Genomic DNA, 20034 nt, shown 5'->3' on the forward strand with positions numbered 1-20034 from the left:
TTTCCCGTAAATACTCCAAAGACGTCTGGAGTGGGTAAAAGGTTAAAATCCGCCGGAACTTAGTAGGAAGAGATTTCTATGTATAGTTTTTGGTTTAGTCAACGTTGAAGGATACAGTGTTCCAAAAATATTGTGCACCTAATCTTTGTTTCCTTGAAACCTGATCTGCAACAAAAACCTTTCTGCCAGTAAAATGACGGAAAGTGAAGAAGAAAGGGAGACAGCTAGAATAGCAGCTCAACTCCTAGAGGATGACACTAGTCTCCTGCAGACCGACCCAATGCTACACTCATTCCGGTCAACATAAGAAAAACTATAACTCTTAAACTTATAGAGAATGGACTAACATCGAGAGGTGGTATAGTCGTATTCGTAATTGAGGCACATGAATATCGGCAGACAGAGGTATTCTATTCATGGATAAACTTTCCAGCAGCAAATGCTGTCACACACGAGTTCCACTATTACAAAATAGAGGAACCACCGGATGAATACACTCCTTTCGAGAAGGTGGAAATCCCATTAAAATACCAAGAGCACCTGCTCTGGTTTAAAGGCGCCCTAAAACTTAATAATCACATCACCAGGCTCGGTCCACTAGGTAGACCAGGAGCAACATGGCCGGTTCTAGCCAGCTACACACCACATCCAGACATTGAAAAAATGTCAAGTGAAGAACTCCTAGTTAAAATAAAAGAATTAACACAGGTATATAGAGAGTTGGTTCAATTGGCAACGGAGGATATAACTTTCCTCCAGAAATTGAAAGAGACAGATATAGCAGAACAGCCATTTGAACTTGCCAGAATCATAGAAAAATCCTATGAAGAACTAGGAAGAGATAGTTTGGGTGGGAAACCCGTAAAACCCCAACTAACTGAAAATCAGGAAAAGATATTTATTAAAAATAATCTAAACACTCCAAAAAAGAGCTGGGATGGAAATAAACAATCCACTCCCAAAGAAAAAAGACTCCAGTCCAGAGGAAGGTCTCCTCGGCGGAGAGAAAAATCTCCGGACCAAGGACACAAGTCTCCCCAGAGGGAGCCCTCTGAAAAAAGATACAACCTTAGAAATAGGGATAATCTAAAGAAACCTGATAGATATCAAGATATTGATACACGTCCCTCTCGATCTTTTCAGACTTCCTCGCAGAAATCGGAAAGAAGAGGACGGACAGAACAAAGGGAAGAGCACGTCAAGTCCAAAGACAAAGAACCTGCTCATCAAAGTAAAAAATTACTATTTCCAAGAAAGAAGGTAACCAGCATTAAAATAGTCAAACATGCCGAGGATACTGAGGACACAAGTGAAAACGGAGAGTGGGCCCAGACAGTGCTAGACAGCGCAGCAGAAGTGACAATAGCTCGCAAGATCCTAATGAATCATCTGGAGACAGTGGACACGAATGAATACATTCAAGTGGAAACTGCAGACAGCAGAGTTAGCAAACCTCATAAAATATACGAGATAACATTACGTATAGAGGGAGATAAGACTAGGAAAGTAAGGGGTCTATTTTGGGATAACCTTTCCAAAGGCTATGACATCCTTTTAGCAGAAAAGGACTGGCCACCAAAGTTTGTCAGGGAGTGCCCTCATGGCGAAGAAATGATTATGCCTGCCTTCTCAAATCACATTCCAATTCATAAAAATATACACTTGCAAGAAAGTGGGCAGTAGCCCAAGCTCCTGCATTATATAAAAGTCATGTAGGATGGGATGAGGACTCTCCTCCTCACAAAATCCAATTAAAATGTCAACCAACTGCACAAAGGCAGTACCCAATTAAGCAAGAAGCTAAAAAACAGGTCAGGGAGATATTAGATCAACTTGAATACCAGGGGGTGATTGAAACATGCACCTCACAAATGAACAATCCTTTGTTTCCTGTCTCCAAGCCAGACGATTCATATCGTCTAGTTTTGGACTACAGACACCTTAACACATGTTGCAAGACATTTGCAGTACAAAACTCACACAGTGCAGCACTAATGAGTAACATCGTGACCAAAAAATACAAAACAACATTAGACATCTCTAATGGATTCTTTTGTCAAAACATTGCACCTGAAAGCAGGTATTTGACCGCTTTCTCAATAATGGGCTCACAGAAAATTTCTTTCGACTCCCACAGGGGTTCAAGAATAGCCCAGGATTATTCTCAGCAAGAGTAACAGAGTTACTACAAATGTATGATGATGAGGCATTATCTTATGTCGATGACATCTATCTGACAGATGATGACTTGGATACTCACTTGAAAAGAGTGAACACCATAATACTTGGGTTCGCAGCAGAGGGTTACAAATTCAACTTTAAAAAGTCACGAATTGCCCATCTAACTGTCCTATTTTTAGGATATGAATTATCAAGTGAAGGCTAAAGCCTAGCAGACAATTTCTTAGAGAAGTGTGCTGTACTCCAAGCACCAGAAACGCTGAGGAACTTACAATCAATACTAAGTTTCCTGAATTTCAGAAGAACATACATTCTAAATTATGCAGAGAGGGTTAAACCTCTCTATGAATTAATAAAACCAGATTTTAAACCAATCAATTGGACTCACAAACACACAGAAATTTTGAGATCATTGCAAACAGACATGTTAGCTAAAACAAAATTGCAAACTTGAGATAATACACGCAACCTTGTAATCCGAGTCATCCCAGGAAGATGCGGATTCACGTACCTGACCTCTAATGAGGGAGAAAAGGTACCAATAGCATACAAATCACACTTGTACTCACAAGCTGAAAAAACATTCAGTCTTGCAGAAAATGTTGTAAATGCGGTTCAAACAGCTGTAGCAAAAGAAAGAACCCAGGCCCAAGGCAGACGGATTACTGTTTTAACAGCAGAATCAGCCTTCGAGGCATTAACAAGCCCATGAAATGTACCTACCGTGGCATTAGATCCAAAATGGATACAATGGGAAAATTCTCTTGCTACAGAAAAAGTGAAATACTATTTTGACCCGGAAATGAAAAAATTGAAATATCTAACATATGAAAAAGAATATCCTCTGCCTAACGACATTCTGCTCCTACAACAGTACGCCTGCGTAATATACACAAACAGTTATGCAGAACCCTCAGTTTGGGAAAACAAGCTTATAACGCTACGTGTGAGGTTGTCAAATGCCGGTGGCGCGGAGGTAAATTGAGACCACTGGTAACAATGTCACAATCTGTAAAAAACAATTCAGGTCAACAGACTGAATTAATAGCTTTAAAAATGGCGCTCGACATTGCCGATCGCGAATTCCCGACACTAATAGTGTGCGATTCGCATTCCTGCGTCAAATCATACAAAAAAGACTTGCAGAAATGGGTTGAAAACGGTTACAAAGATGACACAGGTGCCACAATAAAGCAAAAATCGCTTTAGGAACAAGTAGTTCTTGTAAAGAAAGAACTACAAAAGACTCACGTGATACATACACTGAGTCATCAGCGTGATGGCGTTCACGCTGCAGGGAATTCATTGGCTGAAACAGCCACAGCGGAAGCAACTAAACCGGCTTCCGTAGCCACAAAAAAGCATTCAGAAAAATACATAGACGGGGAAACCGTGCTGGCGGTAAAAACGTCTTCAAAAGGCGACTGTGCAGCATTACCCGTGAACTATCCACTCAATTATACATACATAATCGATGCAAACTCCGTTCCTTTTGCTCGAATCCCTGGAGTGGGGGATAGAGTAATTCCAAACACGAACAGGAGAGTCTTGCTAATAGCAGATGCACACATGGGTGAAGGTCTAGGGCACCGAAGGATCAAGGAATCTCTGACAGAATTACAATCAGAATACTGGTGGCCGGGAATGAGCTTGGATAATCACAAATTTGCAAAAAATTTTGAAAACTGCAACAGAGATCGCAGTGGCGAACCGGCCGAAGTAGTGCCAGAACACCAAATAGAAATCATAAGGCGATCTATACGCATGATTAAACAGGAAAAATGCGTCCCAATGTATATTATTTAAGACTAGATTCACTTAAAATGTAGACACCAGCGCTCGGCTGATGCCAGAACTGTTATAAAAGATTTGCGAGTCTATATCGGCACATACGCAATTGGCATGCTACATTCTGACCATGGTCCTGCTTTTAGCTCTCGAGCTTATAAGGAGGCCATGACCAGCATGGGCATTGCATTGCGGTACTCTTGTCCCTTCCATCCTGAGGGAAACGGGATTGTGGAAAGAAAAAACCGAGACATAAAGCAATCTATAACGGCGAGGGTATTAGGTACGGGTGATGGGTGGGTCCAACATTTAACAAGTGTCCAACGTAGTCTTAACGTAGTCTTAACAATCTGCCAAGAAATTCTCTAAAAGTCAGTATGAACTATTGTCCGTATGAACTATTGTTCGGGACTAGAATGCACATTCAGGACCTCGATAGTCAGACTTCAGTGGTAGAAGAAAAATGCTTTGATATCAAAGATCGTTTGGCTATTTTACAGGACTTAAATGAAACAAGAAAAGACCTGTGCAACGTAAAGCTAAAACAGCAGCCAACAGCCACTGAAGAGAAACCACCTGTCCCAGCAAGGCCTGTCTGGATTCCAAAGATTGGGGATCTGGTCAGAGAGAAGATCGCGGTGAAGAAGGAATTTGGGCCTTCTTACAGAAAAGCAGTACCTGTCTTAGCTGTCAACGGAACAAGATCAGTTGTACTACCGCCCCTTACTGGTAAAAAGGAGAACCGAGTTGTATCAATCGACCTGGTAAAACCACAATCATGTGGCAAATAATAAGTAGTAGGCCCAGTGGACTCCCAAGAAATAGCAGAAGACCAAATCTTGCTACAATCCAAGAGGTTCAAACTGAGAGACTAATCACATTTGATAAACCTGCAGTGATTAAAAAGGGACTATGCAATAATGCCATGGAACTTTTACCTCTTGAAGCCCAAATTGAAACAGTTCATCAAGAAACACCTGTCTACAATGATGTAGCCACAGACTATGCTAATGAAACAAAGAAAATTCCAAAAGCAAATAAAAATCCGGAAGCGATTCCAACAATTGACAGAACTGCATCTGGCTACTTCATCAATTTCGATGACTTTTCTGAGGATCCAAGTGAGCCTGAGGAACAGCCAACAACTTGCCCCCACATGCATCATCCCGGCCGTTTGCGAATTCCAAATTGCGAAAAATAGCGAATCGCAATTTGGAATTCGCAAAACGGGATGCATGAATATTTTCTAATAATGTTAGTGAATCGGTAAAAATCGCATTTTTTACCGATTCGCAAATATTATGCGAATTCTAATTTGCTAATTCGCATTTCCCATTGATTCCTATGGGCCAAAAGGCCCATAGGAATCAATGGAAATTGCGAATTTGCAAATTAGAATTCGTAATGTTCATGCATTCCATGGGTGCAGGGGGGGTCCAAAGGACCCCCCCCTGCACCCCTGAAATGCATTTTTAAGTGGATGTTTCACACACACATGTCCTAAGGACATGTGTGTCTGTAACATGCAAGTTTAAAAAATGAATTTTTTTGTTTTTTTTAAATTTTTCGCAAATTAACACGAGGGTCAACCTCGTGTTAATTTGCACTTCCAATTACCAAATTCGCAATTTAAAAAAAAATGATGCATTGCATTTAAGGAATCGCAGAAATGCAAAAAAAGCGAATTGTGCAAAAAAGTTTGATGCATCCCCAAAAAAGATTTTGCATTCGCAAACGGCCGATTTTTCAGATTCGCACCGTTTGCGAATGCAAAAAACGTTGATGCATGTGGGGGTTAATCTTTTAAAAACAAAAAGTAACAGAACTCTTTCATCAACTCAAAGAAACCTATCTGATTTCTCCATGGATTGAATTTTGGATTGTGTTAGGTGTACTTTTCCTCCTGCTTTGGCTCATCATGGTTCTTTGTTTGGGAAAATTCATTGAGGGAAAATATAGTACAATGGACACAGCAAGTCAGAACATCAACTTGGTCCTAAAACCACACAAGTCATCTCACATCGAGAAAAGAGAACTATCGTCCATGAATGTCACAGCCAATCCAATACCCGGTGGGGTAGCTTGGGACAAAACAGATTACGATATTTATGGCCCGGTCGAACTCTTGAAGTATCCAAACCAGTTTAAGATTTCATTGAGTGACTTTGTAAAACCGAGCACATTCTCTGATGATTGGGACTTTGAAAGCATTAATGATATGATGTCAGACTTAGTAATGTCAGCAAAATTTACAGAACATGATTACTTGCAGGGTTCATCTAATTATGAAGACATGTACTGCTACAACCATTTTGCACATCACTACTTGCATAAATCTGCTCAACCTAGAAATGTTTTAAGCTATAATCAATGGGAACATTGTGCAACTCCACCAAAAGGCAGTTCTAAAACATTTTATGAGAAATTCCCATACTTCTCAGGGTTCAACACAAGTGAAGCAGAAGCCTTTTATTTCAAAATGTTAAATAAGACAGGAATGAAAACAATGCTGACAAACACTAAATTAATCTATTCAGAAGCATTTTATGAAAAAATGACTACATTTGGTTTTGATTTTTGGAAAAACAATATTGAAACAAAAACCATCTGGGGTACCAAAGATTGGCAGGTCCAAGGTATAGAATCATTATTTAGAGCCTGCATGATCCCAGAACAAATTATATTCTTGAATGATACCATTCAACAGACAACCTGTTTTGGCCTAGCCAAAATTAAAGACTTAAACAAACCGTCTATTCCAAAGCCAACACCTGACAATAATAGCACTACAGATGTTGAGATAGACGTATCCCGGTCAGTCCCAATTACGTTCCATTGTACAGCTTGGCTGGACGTTACAAAATCTGCGTTCAGGCTACGTGCCTTGGCGTTTAATCAAAACAACGTCATTATTCTCTATCTTTAACCTTACTGATACACAAATCAGCATGGCACAGAAAGGAGCAGAATATACAATTCTGAGCATTGAAAAACTTGAGAGATTACCATTAACAATGTCAGAACGACCTGTCATTGAATGGATAATACATGGAATAATAACTATTCCGATAACAACTTTCAAATTTAAATTCTGTCAAGAATATATACCAGCAGGCCAGTATGAAAGGTTGGGTAAAGGATACATTAAGTCATCATGGAAATTACCTTACACACACACGTTATAGTGAAAAAGAACAGAATGTATTTCTTAGTGGTAATAATTGTAAAAGGTCACTAAGTGGTATACTTCTGTGTCAAGGTATTAACCTGCATGGGGCCTGTGAGGGGACTTCAAATAACCTTTCATGTCACCAGCATGGCACACCTGCAACTCGGATAGAGCCATTCTTTAGGCGGCTTTCTAACGGGAGCTATATTCTAATAGTGGACCACAGATGTTGTGGCATGGTGCCAGGAAAAGCTTATCTAGTTAGCGTTAGTTCCATGGTCACTTGCTGTATGCAAGTATTGTTTCCAAACAGCACTCCAGACAGGGAGGAAAACATTTGGCCATTTTTGAATATCTCTTCTATTCGAATTGATACTTTAAGCAGAATGAAGTCTGTCCTTTTGCAGACAACTGTGCCCTTGACGTCATCAAAAGAAACGTATGATCTGCAAGTCGCAAGGACAACGGCAGAGATACATAGCCTTTTATCAAAAATTGCCCCATACATTTCGCAGAAATGTTAAGCCAAATCCTAAATATGTCTGATACTGGCGGTATCCCACATGTATTTAAGACAGTTTTTTCGGGACTGTTAACACCCTTCACAACAGTTCTGGGCATTTTTCCTAATTTTGTCCATTCTGTCTTTGGCGGCCTACCACTCCTGTTGGGACTCGTAGCAGGCATTTTATTTTTGATACTTCTGCTTCGTTATGGCAAGCCAAAATGCAGACAAGACTCCAGCCACAATGGAAGAAACGATCCTAGCTATACGCTATCGGGACCGCATAACTAAAGTCCTTGGATTAGCCCGGCTAAGAGATCTGAATATGACCTGGTTTCTTTCATTCAGACCAATCTGGCAGAATTGTATCTTACCTGTGCTTCGATGTATGCTATGCGGAGAAGAATGCGTGTTGGACGTCTGTCTTACACTACAATCAGCAGTACCATTGGATACAGATACTTTGCTAAGTCCTGTAACGGCTCATGCATCGTGTTGTCCCCTGCGGTAACCAATCCTGATGATGGCATTCGTTGCGACTTCACCACTGCGATTAAAGGGTAGTGAAGTACGAGATGAGAGCAACATCACCCAGGTACGACCTTCTGTGAGCATTGCTGATCCTGACATCGATGATAGCAATCATTCTCACAACTGCACAGTTGCGGCATTTTCCAACTTGGTCGAACTTTCACCTGAAGCGGTAAACCACTTTTTTGAAAGTCTGTCTGAAATGATGTTTTCCCCCGAACAAAAAGAATAACTTTTAAGCAAACTAGTACACAGCGTTCCCTGAACTCTGAATTCGGCCTTCGGCTTTGATAAACAAATGCTACTGAACATATTTGGAACTATTTTTTCTCTCTCTCTCCCCTGAAAGCGAAATTATTTTTTTTCCCGATTCCAAAATAATTACATTTTTCTGGCACATGTACTCTGCTTGAAGTAGAACTATTCTTAGAAAAAAGAGCTTCTATTTTAGGAACTCTAAAGACAATATATCACGTCAGCCTCTAGCACATTTACAGCAACTGTATTTATGTGTGATGGAATGACCTCAACCCTTTTTTCTGTATTAAGAGCCATTTCATGTGTAAATTTCGCAAATCATTCATGCCGATATATATATGCATCCTTTTTAATGAATGATTACACTGCTTGAAAAACGTACAGTACCTATAATCATTTCCATGTATTTCGCATACACCATTTCAAATGCAAAAATGTATTTTGGGGTGGGTTGGTATACACATGCACCTTTTATGTTTACTATTGCTCATTTTAGTAATGATGGACATTAATTCGTGGAGTGGGTGTAGTGTTTTATCTAGGACCCTGAATCGATATTCCTATTTTATGCCCTTGTCCGGCTATAATCAATAATATCCATACAATGGGATAATAATCATATCCATAATTCAGTCGTAGCACATGCTGTCACATTAGGCAGGGCTACTTCTCCGGCCCCCTAGTAAAGCACACCGAGTTCTCTAAACAAAACCAAGCCTCCAGCAACCTGGGAAATCCCCCTTGCTTTTGTTTTGATTTCGTCCTAGAACTCCTGTAAAGCACTGTAAGAACCGCCAGTTCTTAGTGACATCTTTATTGACGTCTTATGTCCAACCTTACGTCAAACCCAGGCACCTTTCGGGTATAAATATACCAACGTTGCCTTAAGCAAACACACAGTGGTGATTCTGGAGCAGAGCAGCTATCTACTTGCCCGAGAGCCCAGCTGATGCGAGAGCCCACGGAAGCTGCCCCTCCTCCTTGACGCACTGAGAGAGACGCTGTCTTTTCTCCTGCCGAGAAATCCAGCTCCGGTGTTTCCAGATACCTTCGCGGGTTACTGGGATATCGAGTCCTGAGAAAGAGATACAAGACCTCCTGCTTTCTAATACCCAGGTACGGAACTGACTAAACCCTTACAGAGAATTCTTGAGTCAGATTCTTGGCAAAACAAACTTAACTTAAACTGCTACTTACTTACTCCCTCCAACGTATTAGGCTTAGGTCAGGTACACCGGGGTAGGCGTATTTAGAAGCACCAGTTGAGTACGATTAGTCAATGTATATATGTATGTATATATTTGATCTATTTTAAAGTGTCATATGGCTAAGAAACCATATCAATGCTTTTACAGTATTATTTTATAATCCTCCTTTTACTGTACGCACTTTACTTTACCATGAGCATTACAATCGTGGCAATTCATTTCTCTTGTATGAGGAAGAAGACTGCTCAATAAATAACACCTTTTATTGAAAATGCCCGTCTCTCTTTTCTCTGCATTCTGGTGAAACTAAGTACGCACATTTGACTGAGTGAAATAGCTGTCTATTGTTTTCACACGACTCTAGAGATACACTCTTATTCAGGGAGAGCAAAGTTGTCATGTTTTATGGTTGTCAGAAGCTAATCCCTTCTTGTCTATCCAGGGAGGTTAAACTCCTCCTTGTTTATTCGAGAAAGTTTCTATTGACCTCTGAGCTAGCTGGCAAACCTTAAGTCTAATATAGTCAGTAGAGACCTAGATAACGTCAGTCCTACGTCTACACTGCTGAATATATTATTCCAATGCGCAGAGCCTATTGGGAATATAGGAACTACACTACAATTTATCAAGAGGGAGCAAATACATCCTTGCATCTATTTTGGACACGAGAATGCATTTTTGCACTAAGTAATAGCGCTAAACGCAGAATTACTCTACTTGCTTAGCTCTACTTAATCTCGTGGAATTCCTAGGTAACATTGCAGGATTAGGTTACACGGAATTACGCATGTTTTAGGATATGCATATCATGATCCATTTCTATATGGAACCAATTCACAAACGGCCTCCGCCCTTGCGGCAGAGGCCCCGTAGTCACGGCAGGGGGCCCGCACTCGTGTCGGGACCTCTGCAATGAGAAACTACTATGCAAAAGTCCCTCCACTAGTGTAGCCCCTCCACCCAGGAGTGTAGCTTCAGGGGTTGTTTGGGGTGTTACATCCCCTTAATAAATGTATTTTGTGATAAATAGTTGAATGCAGTTGGTTTCAGTCAGATATAGTGAGGTGTCTGTCCGTTTTTACCAGGACTTTTCACTTATACAGACAAAAAAGCACACACACTCTCTCATATCTCTCTCATATCTTCCTTCAAAAATGTTGGTTATTTTTCTAAATAGTGTGATTTCTCTCACTTAAGTACCACTACCAATCAGCATTCCTCTCCCTTTCTGTCCCCTGCTTGTTGTATGATGTATTTCAACATTATGTTCCAGCATGATTGTTGGGAAATCTGAAGCTCACACCCCCTCGATCTTACCGACCAAGCTACACCCCACCCCCGCCATGACTGCGGACCTCCGCCATGAGGGTGGATGATCTTCGTGAATCGGGCCCACATGAGTTTAGGAGCTCACATCCTCTCAACCTGCACACAGCGAGTGCCAATTTACTTAACTTCTAGCAAGCTATAAAAGGTTCCATGCACAAACACCTTCCAGCTCCATCCTAATGACTCACCGCGCTGTTTACTGCTCCATACAGAGACATTAACCAATTCCACTTAGTGGTCCTCTGGGAAATTAGGGATCTCTGTTACATGCATTTGGTTTGAAAAGATTCATAATTGTATTGTATTGTATTGTATTGTGTATTTGTATAGCGGTTTACTGTCACCCCAAGGGCATCCTGGCGCTTGAGATCACTTTCAGCAACAGAAACAACATCTTACACTGCCCTAGGGAACAAGTGGGTCTTCAACGCTTTTTTAAATGGTAGAAGGTCCCTTTGGCCTCGTAAAAGGAGTGGCAGAGAATTCCAAAGTTTAGCCGCTGCAACACTAAACGAGCATCCACCCATCCTCACTCTCTGAAATCTCGGTACCACCACCAGCCACGCAGAAGAAGAGCGCAAACATCGCGTGGGCGAATACCATGAAAACATATTCTGCAGTGGGACCGGGCCCTGTCCGTGCAAGGCCCTGAACACCAGGCAGGCAGCTTTGTACTGAACACGTAGATGGACCGGCAACCAATGTAAGTCCCGGAATGCAGCGGTGGAGGAGCTGAAGTTAGGGCGAGAGAGGGCCAGCTTGGCCGCCATATTCTGCACCCGTTGCAGTTTACATAGCAACGTTTTAGGGGCTTCCAGAAGTAGAGCGTTGCAGTAGTCTAAACAACTTAGGATGGTCCCACGCACTACTTCTGGTCTAGACTGTTCAGGTAGAAGGGGCAAAACTTTACGGAGCATGCGCAACAGCATCATGCACGTAGCCGTGGTCTTATTTACATGTATATCCAGCTGCAAGTTAGGCCCAAAAGTAACCCTAAGTTACGTGCAGACTCAGCGGCTGACACTGTCTCAGGAAAGGTCGAGGGCCAAAAGTTGTCGGGGAGTGAACGCGGTATTTTATCAGAAGAACAGTAAAGCACCTCCGTTTTTTTGCTGTTGAACTGAAGGGAGTTAGATCGAAGCCAGTCAGCTGTAGCTGACATACAGCGATGGAATGTTTCCAACGGGACCGAGTTGTTTCCTTCCAGTGAAAAGACCAATTGGGTATCATCAGCATAATTGAATGCTGAGATACCGAATGATTTTATCAGATGGACCAGAGGGCGATGGTAAAGGTTGAAAAGTATGGGGCTGATGGCCGAGCCCTGTGGTACCCCCTGCCCCACATTCCTCACCTCCGATCTAAATGGGGGCAGCGCCACCACCTGCCGTCGGTTGTTCAAATACGAGACCAACCAATCCCTTGCCAGCCCGGTGACCCCGCACTCTTCCAGTCTCCTGATGAGGGTAGAGTGGCAGACCGTGTCAAACGCGGCCGACATGTCGAGCAGCACTAAGAAGGCTGCCCGACCCATGTCAACCCGCGAATGAAGGTTGTCCAACACGGCCACCAACGCAGATTCAGTCCCATGCGCTGGACGGAAACCAAATTGTGCCTCATCAAACCAGGTGTTCTCCTCCAGGAAACCGGACAGGGCGCGGGTCACTAGCTTCTCCATGATTTTGATGGGGAACGGCAGCAAGGAGATGGGTCTGTAATTAGACAGGCAGGCAGGGTCCAATGTGGGTTTCTTTAAAAGAGGTGACACCACTGCCAGCTTCCAGCACTCGGGAACGATTGCAGTGTCAAAGGACTGGAGGCAGATGGAATGCAAGGGCTGGAAAAGTTCATCTTGGAACACCTTCCAGAACTTAGGAGGCAGTGGGTCCAAGGGGGAACCCGATGACACAGTTAGTGCCAATTTGCAGAACTCCTCGTAGGACGGGCTGGGGAAGCAACAAAGCTGGGGTCGACTGGAGTAGACCGCCAAGGCTTCCATGCTGGGAGAGCAACAGCTCAGCTGGGGTCGACTAGGCGCAGCGTCCGGAGCTCCCAAACTGAAAGAGGGACCACCCAGCTGGGGTCATAAAAAATGTGTTATTTTTGTTTATGAAAGGATGCAACCCATACCCAGAACCAGTTTCCCAAAAGGCCTCCGCACTCCTGGTGGAGGCCCCGCAGTCATCGTCTTGGCAGGCCTCCACATTGCAGTTTCTCATGCGGATGAACCACCATGAGTGCACCCCCCCACCCTCCTCAACGACTGTGGGGCCTTTGCCACAAGTGCAGAGGCCCTTTGCGAATTGGGCCCCTAGTGTTTAAGGTGTTTAAGGTGTTTCTCTTTGCTGAAAAGAGGAAGGAGCTGTTCCTAAAATCATTGTTGTTATATGATTTTTGTTTAATCAGAAGGAATAATGAAAGTAAAAAATAAAGCTGTAAGATTATATGGTGTATGCTGTATTTTTAACTGAGAGGCTTTGCTTCCAATACAAAACTGATACAAAAATGCTTTCTACTCTTCTGAGTAATCTACATGGGGAACAGCCCTTGCCACTAACATGCCAGTGGGGCCAGAAAAAACGCATTGATTCCTACTGCTCCCTTTTCTAGACCCAACCTCTCTGCCACGACCTGGAACCCCCTTCCCCTCCACCTCTGCACTTCACCCTCACTGACCCACTTCAGGAAGGTCTAAAACCCTGGCTTTTCGACTGACACTGCTGCATAGCGCCTGGATACCCTCTCGGATGAGAAGCAGCACTTTATAAGTGATTGAGTGAATGATAGAAAGGGGTCGGGCCCGAGCCACAGTGCAATTAAGAAGAGATGGAGCTTTATCTGCACCCTTCACTTCCTCACAGCTTTCAATGATGACTTTATTGCCTCACGACATCACTTCGCTGAAGTGACAATGGTGCTGCAGAGGCTCAAAGGTAAAAGATGTCCACAGCAAGGGCGCTGTAGAGGATGGCATATGTCCAAGGCGGAGTGTACATGGCCACACGTGTCCTGCAGTAGTCATTGATTGGCTTTTAGAGGCGAGAGAGGATGGTATGTAGCTAGTAGGACTGCCATCTTTTTGCTGGCCTTCATAGAAAAACACTGGCCAGGCTTATAAAAACCAGCTGAGGTGGCAACCCAGCCAGTGGTGCCACATGTCCTGCATTACTGGGCCGATGCTTTTGGGGCTCCAATAACGATTCAGAAAAGGGGGTTGTGATGAACGGAGTGTCTGAATTAAGCAGGCCACTCTTACCCAGTCCAAAGATCAGGGCTTGATCCATCACCGTTATTTAGCTCACTGCCCCATCCCAGCTCAGAACCTGGCTATATGCAAATTAGTCTGTCCCTGGCCCAGTGCATCATGGGAACAGGGCAGACCAAACTACCAAGCCAATTCTTCACCAGAAAGGAGAGAAGCTACCGGGGACCGGTTTCTGGCATTTCAGCCTCGTCGGCCCGGCTTGCTTGAATCCTGATGGAGCAGTGAGCAAGGGACTCATGTCTGAGTATACCCTGCCACACCTATAGTGGCCAAAAACGATTCAGAAAAGGGGGTGGTGATGAACAGAGTGTCTGAATTAAGCAGACCACTCTTACCCAGTCCAAAGATCAGGGCTTGATCCATCACCGTTATTTAGCTCACTGCCCCATCCCAGCTCAGAACCTGGCTATATGCAAATTAGTCTGTCCCTGGCCCAGTGCATCATGGGAACAGGGCAGACCAAACTACCAAGCCAATTCTTCACCAGAAAGGAGAGAAGCTACCGGGGACCGGTTTCTGGCATTTCAGCCTCGTCGGCCCGGCTTGCTTGAATCCTGATGGAGCAGTGAGCAAGGGACTCATGTCTGAGTATACCCTGCCACACCTATAGTGGCCAAAAACGATTCAGAAAATGGGTGGTGATGAACAGAGTGTCTGAATTAAGCAGACCATTCTTACCCAGTCCAAAGATCAGGGCTTGATCCATCACCGTTATTTAGCTCACTGCCCCATCCCAGCTCAGAACCTGGCTATATGCAAATTAGTCTGTCCCTGGCCCAGTGCATCATGGGAACAGGGCAGACCAAACTACCAAGCCAATTCTTCACCAGAAAGGAGACAAGCTACCGGGGACCGGTTTCTGGCATTTCAGCCTCGTCGGCCCGGCTTGCTTGAATCCTGATGGAGCAGTGAGCAAGGGACTCATGTCTGAGTATACCCTGCCACACCTATAGTGGCCAAAAACGATTCAGAAAATGGGTGGTGATGAACAGAGTGTCTGAATTAAGCAGACCATTCTTACCCAGTCCAAAGATCAGGGCTTGATCCATCACCGTTATTTAGCTCACTGCCCCATCCCAGCTCAGAACCTGGCTATATGCAAATTAGTCTGTCCCTGGCCCAGTGCATCATGGGAACAGGGCAGACCAAACTACCAAGCCAATTCTTCACCAGAAAGGAGACAAGCTACTGGGGACCGGTTTCTGGCATTTCAGCCTCGTCGGCCCGGCTTGCTTGAATCCTGATGGAGCAGTGAGCAAGGGACTCATGTCTGAGTATACCCTGCCACACCTATAGTGGCCAAAAATGATTCAGAAAAGGGGGTGGTGATGAACAGAGTGTCTGAATTAAGCAGACCACTCTTACGCAGTCCAAAGATCAGGGCTTGATCCATCACCGTTATTTAGCTCACTGCCCCATCCCAGCTCAGAACCCGGCTATATGCAAATTAGTCTGTCCCTGGCCCAGTGCATCATGGGAACAGGGCAGACCAAACTACCAAGCCAATTCTTCACCAGAAAGGAGACAAGCTACCGGGGACCGGTTTCTGGCATTTCAGCCTCGTCGGCCCGGCTTGCTTGAATCCTGATGGAGCAGTGAGCAAGGGACTCATGTCTGAGTATACCCTGCCACACCTATAGTGGCCAAAAACGATTCAGAAAATGGGTGGTGATGAACAGAGTGTCTGAATTAAGCAGACCATTCTTACCCAGTCCAAAGATCAGGGCTTGATCCATCACCGTTATTTAGCTCACTGCCCCATCCCAGCTCAGAACCTGGCTATATGCAAATTAGTCTGTCCCTGGCCCAGTGCATCATGGGAACAGGGCAGACCAAACTACCAAGCCAATTCTTCACCAGAAAGGAGACAAGCTACCGGGGACCGGTTTCTGGCATTTCAGCCTCGTCGGCCCGGCTTGCTTGAATCCTGATGGAGCAGTGAGCAAGGGACTCATGTCTGAGTATACCCTGCCACACCTATAGTGGCCAAAAACGATTCAGAAAAGGGGGGGGTGATGAACAGAGTGTCTGAATTAAGCAGACCACTCTTACCCAGTCCAAAGATCAGGGCTTGATCCATCACCGTTATTTAGCTCACTGCCCCATCCCAGCTCAGAACCTGGCTATATGCAAATTAGTCTGTCCCTGGCCCAGTGCATCATGGGAACAGGGCAGACCAAACTACCAAGCCAATTCTTCACCAGAAAGGAGAAAGGCTACCGGGGACCGGTTTCTGGCATTTCAGCCTCGTCGGCCCGGCTTGCTTGAATCCTGATGGAGCAGTGAGCAAGGGACTCATGTCTGAGTATACCCTGCCACACCTATAGTGGCCAAAAACGATTCAGAAAAGGGGGTGGTGATGAACAGAGTGTCTGAATTAAGCAGACCACTCTTACCCAGTCCAAAGATCAGGGCTTGATCCATCACCGTTATTTAGCTCACTGCCCCATCCCAGCTCAGAACCTGGCTATATGCAAATTAGTCTGTCCCTGGCCCAGTGCATCATGGGAACAGGGCAGACCAAACTACCAAGCCAATTCTTCACCGGAAAGGAGAAAAGCTACCGGGGACCGGTTTCTGGCATTTCAGCCTCGTCGGCCCGGCTTGCTTGAATCCTGATGGAGCAGTGAGCAAGGGACTCATGTCTGAGTATACCCTGCCACACCTATAGTGGCCAAAAACGATTCAGAAAAGGGGGTGGTGATGAACAGAGTGTCTGAATTAAGCAGACCACTCTTACCCACTCCAAAGATCAGGGCTTGATCCATCACCGTTATTTAGCTCACTGTCCCATCCCAGCTCAGAACCTGGCTATATGCAAATTAGTCTGTCCCTGGCCCAGTGCATCATGGGAACAGGGCAGACCAAACTACCAAGCCAATTCTTCACCAGAAAGGAGACAAGCTACCGGGGACCGGTTTCTGGCATTTCAGCCTCGTCGGCCCGGCTTGCTTGAATCCTGATGGAGCAGTGAGCAAGGGACTCATGTCTGAGTATACCGTGCCACACCTATAGTGGCCAAAAACGATTCAGAAAAGGGGGTCTTGATGAACAGAGTGTCTGAATTAAGCAGACCACTCTTACCCAGTCCAAAGATCAGGGCTTGATCCATCACCGTTATTTAGCTCACTGCCCCATCCCAGCTCAGAACCTGGCTATATGCAAATTAGTCTGTCCCTGGCCCAGTGCATCATGGGAACAGGGCAGACCAAACTACAAAGCCAATTCTTCACCAGAAAGGAGACAAGCTACCGGGGACCGGTTTCTGGCATTTCAGCCTCGTCGGCCCGGCTTGCTTGAATCCTGATGGAGCAGTGAGCAAGGGACTCATGTCTGAGTATACCCTGCCACACCTATAGTGGCCAAAAACGATTCAGAAAAGGGGGTGGTGATGAACAGAGTGTCTGAATTAAGCAGACCACTCTTACCCAGTCCAAAGATCAGGGCTTGATCCATCACCGTTATTTAGCTCACTGCCCCATCCCAGCTCAGAACCTGGCTATATGCAAATTAGTCTGTCCCTGGCCCAGTGCATCATGGGAACAGGGCAGACCAAACTACCAAGCCAATTCTTCACCAGAAAGGAGACAAGCTACCGGGGACCGGTTTCTGGCATTTCAGCCTCGTCGGCCCGGCTTGCTTGAATCCTGATGGAGCAGTGAGCAAGGGACTCATGTCTGAATATACCCTGCCACACCTATAGTGGCCAAAAACGATTCAGAAAATGGGTGGTGATGAACAGAGTGTCTGAATTAAGCAGACCATTCTTACCCAGTCCAAAGATCAGGGCTTGATCCATCACCGTTATTTAGCTCACTGCCCCATCCCAGCTCAGAACCTGGCTAAATGCAAATTAGTCTGTCCCTGGCCCAGTGCATCATGGGAACAGGGCAGACCAAACTACCAAGCCAATTCTTCACCAGAAAGGAGACAAGCTACCGAGGACCGGTTTCTGGCATTTCAGCCTCGTCGGCCCGGCTTGCTTGAATCCTGATGGAGCAGTGAGCAAGGGACTCATGTCTGAGTATACCCTGCCACACCTATAGTGGCCAAAAACGATTCAGAAAAGGGGGTGGTGATGAACAGAGTGTCTGAATTAAGCAGACCACTCTTACCCAGTCCAAAGATCAGGGCTTGATCAATCACCGTTATTTAGCTCACTGCCCCATCCCAGCTCAGAACCTGGCTATATGCAAATTAGTCTGTCCCTGGCCCAGTGCATCATGGGAACAGGGCAGACCAAACTACCAAGCCAATTCTTCACCAGAAAGGAGACAAGCTACCGGGGACCGGTTTCTGGCATTTCAGCCTCGTCGGCCCGGCTTGCTTGAATCCTGATGGAGCAGTGAGCAAGGGACTCATGTCTGAGTATACCCTGCCACACCTATAGTGGCCAAAAACGATTCAGAAAAGGGGGTGGTGATTAACAGAGTGTCTGAATTAAGCAGACCACTCTTACCCAGTCCAAAGATCAGGGCTTGATCCATCACCGTTATTTAGCTCACTGCCCCATCCCAGCTCAGAACCTGGCTATATGCAAATTAGTCTGTCCCTGGCCCAGTGCATCATGGGAACAGGGCAGACCAAACTACCAAGCCAATTCTTCACCAGAAACCGGTCCCCGGAAGCTTGTTTCCTTCCCAGTACAAGAATTGGCTTGGTAGTTTGGTTTGCCCTGTTCCCATCATGCACTGGGACAGGAACAGACTAATTTGCATATAGCCAAGTTCTGAGCTGGGATGGTGCAGTGAGCTAACAAACGGTGATGGATCAAGCCCTGATCTTTGGACTGGGTAAGAGTGGTCTGCTTAATTCAGGCACTCTGTTCATCACCACCCCCTTTTCTGAATCATTTGGGTCTCCAATAGGCATGACCATTCTGTGGGTTTAAGAGGGCGTGAGTTTCAGTGGAATTCAATAGGGACGGTCAATGGCAGATACCCTGATCAATACTTGCTGATGTGCACTGAAGGGAAGAGTACAATCTGAACAGACCGACACTTCCACAGCACCTCCTTCAATGGACCCTTGCAGTAGACTTGTAGTTCGGTGCAACATCGATGCCTCACAACACTGTTTAATACAAGAGCAGTGGCCCAGCCTGGGTGTATGGATCCTAAAGCAAGCAAGGAAAATCGGCTCCAATTCTTGTTAAAATAAAGATACTATTGGTGTGCAGTTTTGGTGTTACTGCACTTGCTGCACTAATGATACCTTTACTCTGTCTCTCTCTTCCCCATCTTCTGTCTCTCACGCTTCCTTATCTCCTTTCTCCCTTTTCTTGTGACATTCTTATTTCTGGGTCCTTTCTTTTCATCTCTTCCCTTGTCCTTTTCTCTGCTCCTTTCCTCCACTCTCTTTCTCTCAGGACATTAATTCATTCTCCCATTCTCTTACGGTTTCCTCTCCTTTCTTTCATGCTTTCATTTTCTTCCATCCCTTTCATTTTCCTCTTGTCAATTTCTGCTTATCTTCAACTCCTTCTGTAGCCTCCCGCCTTTCCCAAAGAGTACGTAAGACAGTCTCTAAAATAACTACTTGAGCAGGGCAGACTGGGCCACTCCCACCTCTGGGCCCTGGTGCCACTGCACTGTCTGCATCACTGATAGCTGCTCCTCTGTACAGGAGATGGTTAGGCTTGAGTTCCAATCAATGGGATTTCCACTGTGTGAGATGGACTTTTGTAACAATATGCTTGGCAGTCAGAAATTGACAATTTTTGCCAGGTCAACTAGGTATCTTCGGAAGGAGAATGAAGGAATGGATATGTATTTATTTCTTTTTTAACTCTACGAAGCGC

Source organism: Lissotriton helveticus, chromosome 1_1 (genome assembly GCF_964261635.1).
Source record: "Lissotriton helveticus chromosome 1_1, aLisHel1.1, whole genome shotgun sequence".
NCBI classification, from domain to species: domain Eukaryota; kingdom Metazoa; phylum Chordata; class Amphibia; order Caudata; family Salamandridae; genus Lissotriton; species Lissotriton helveticus.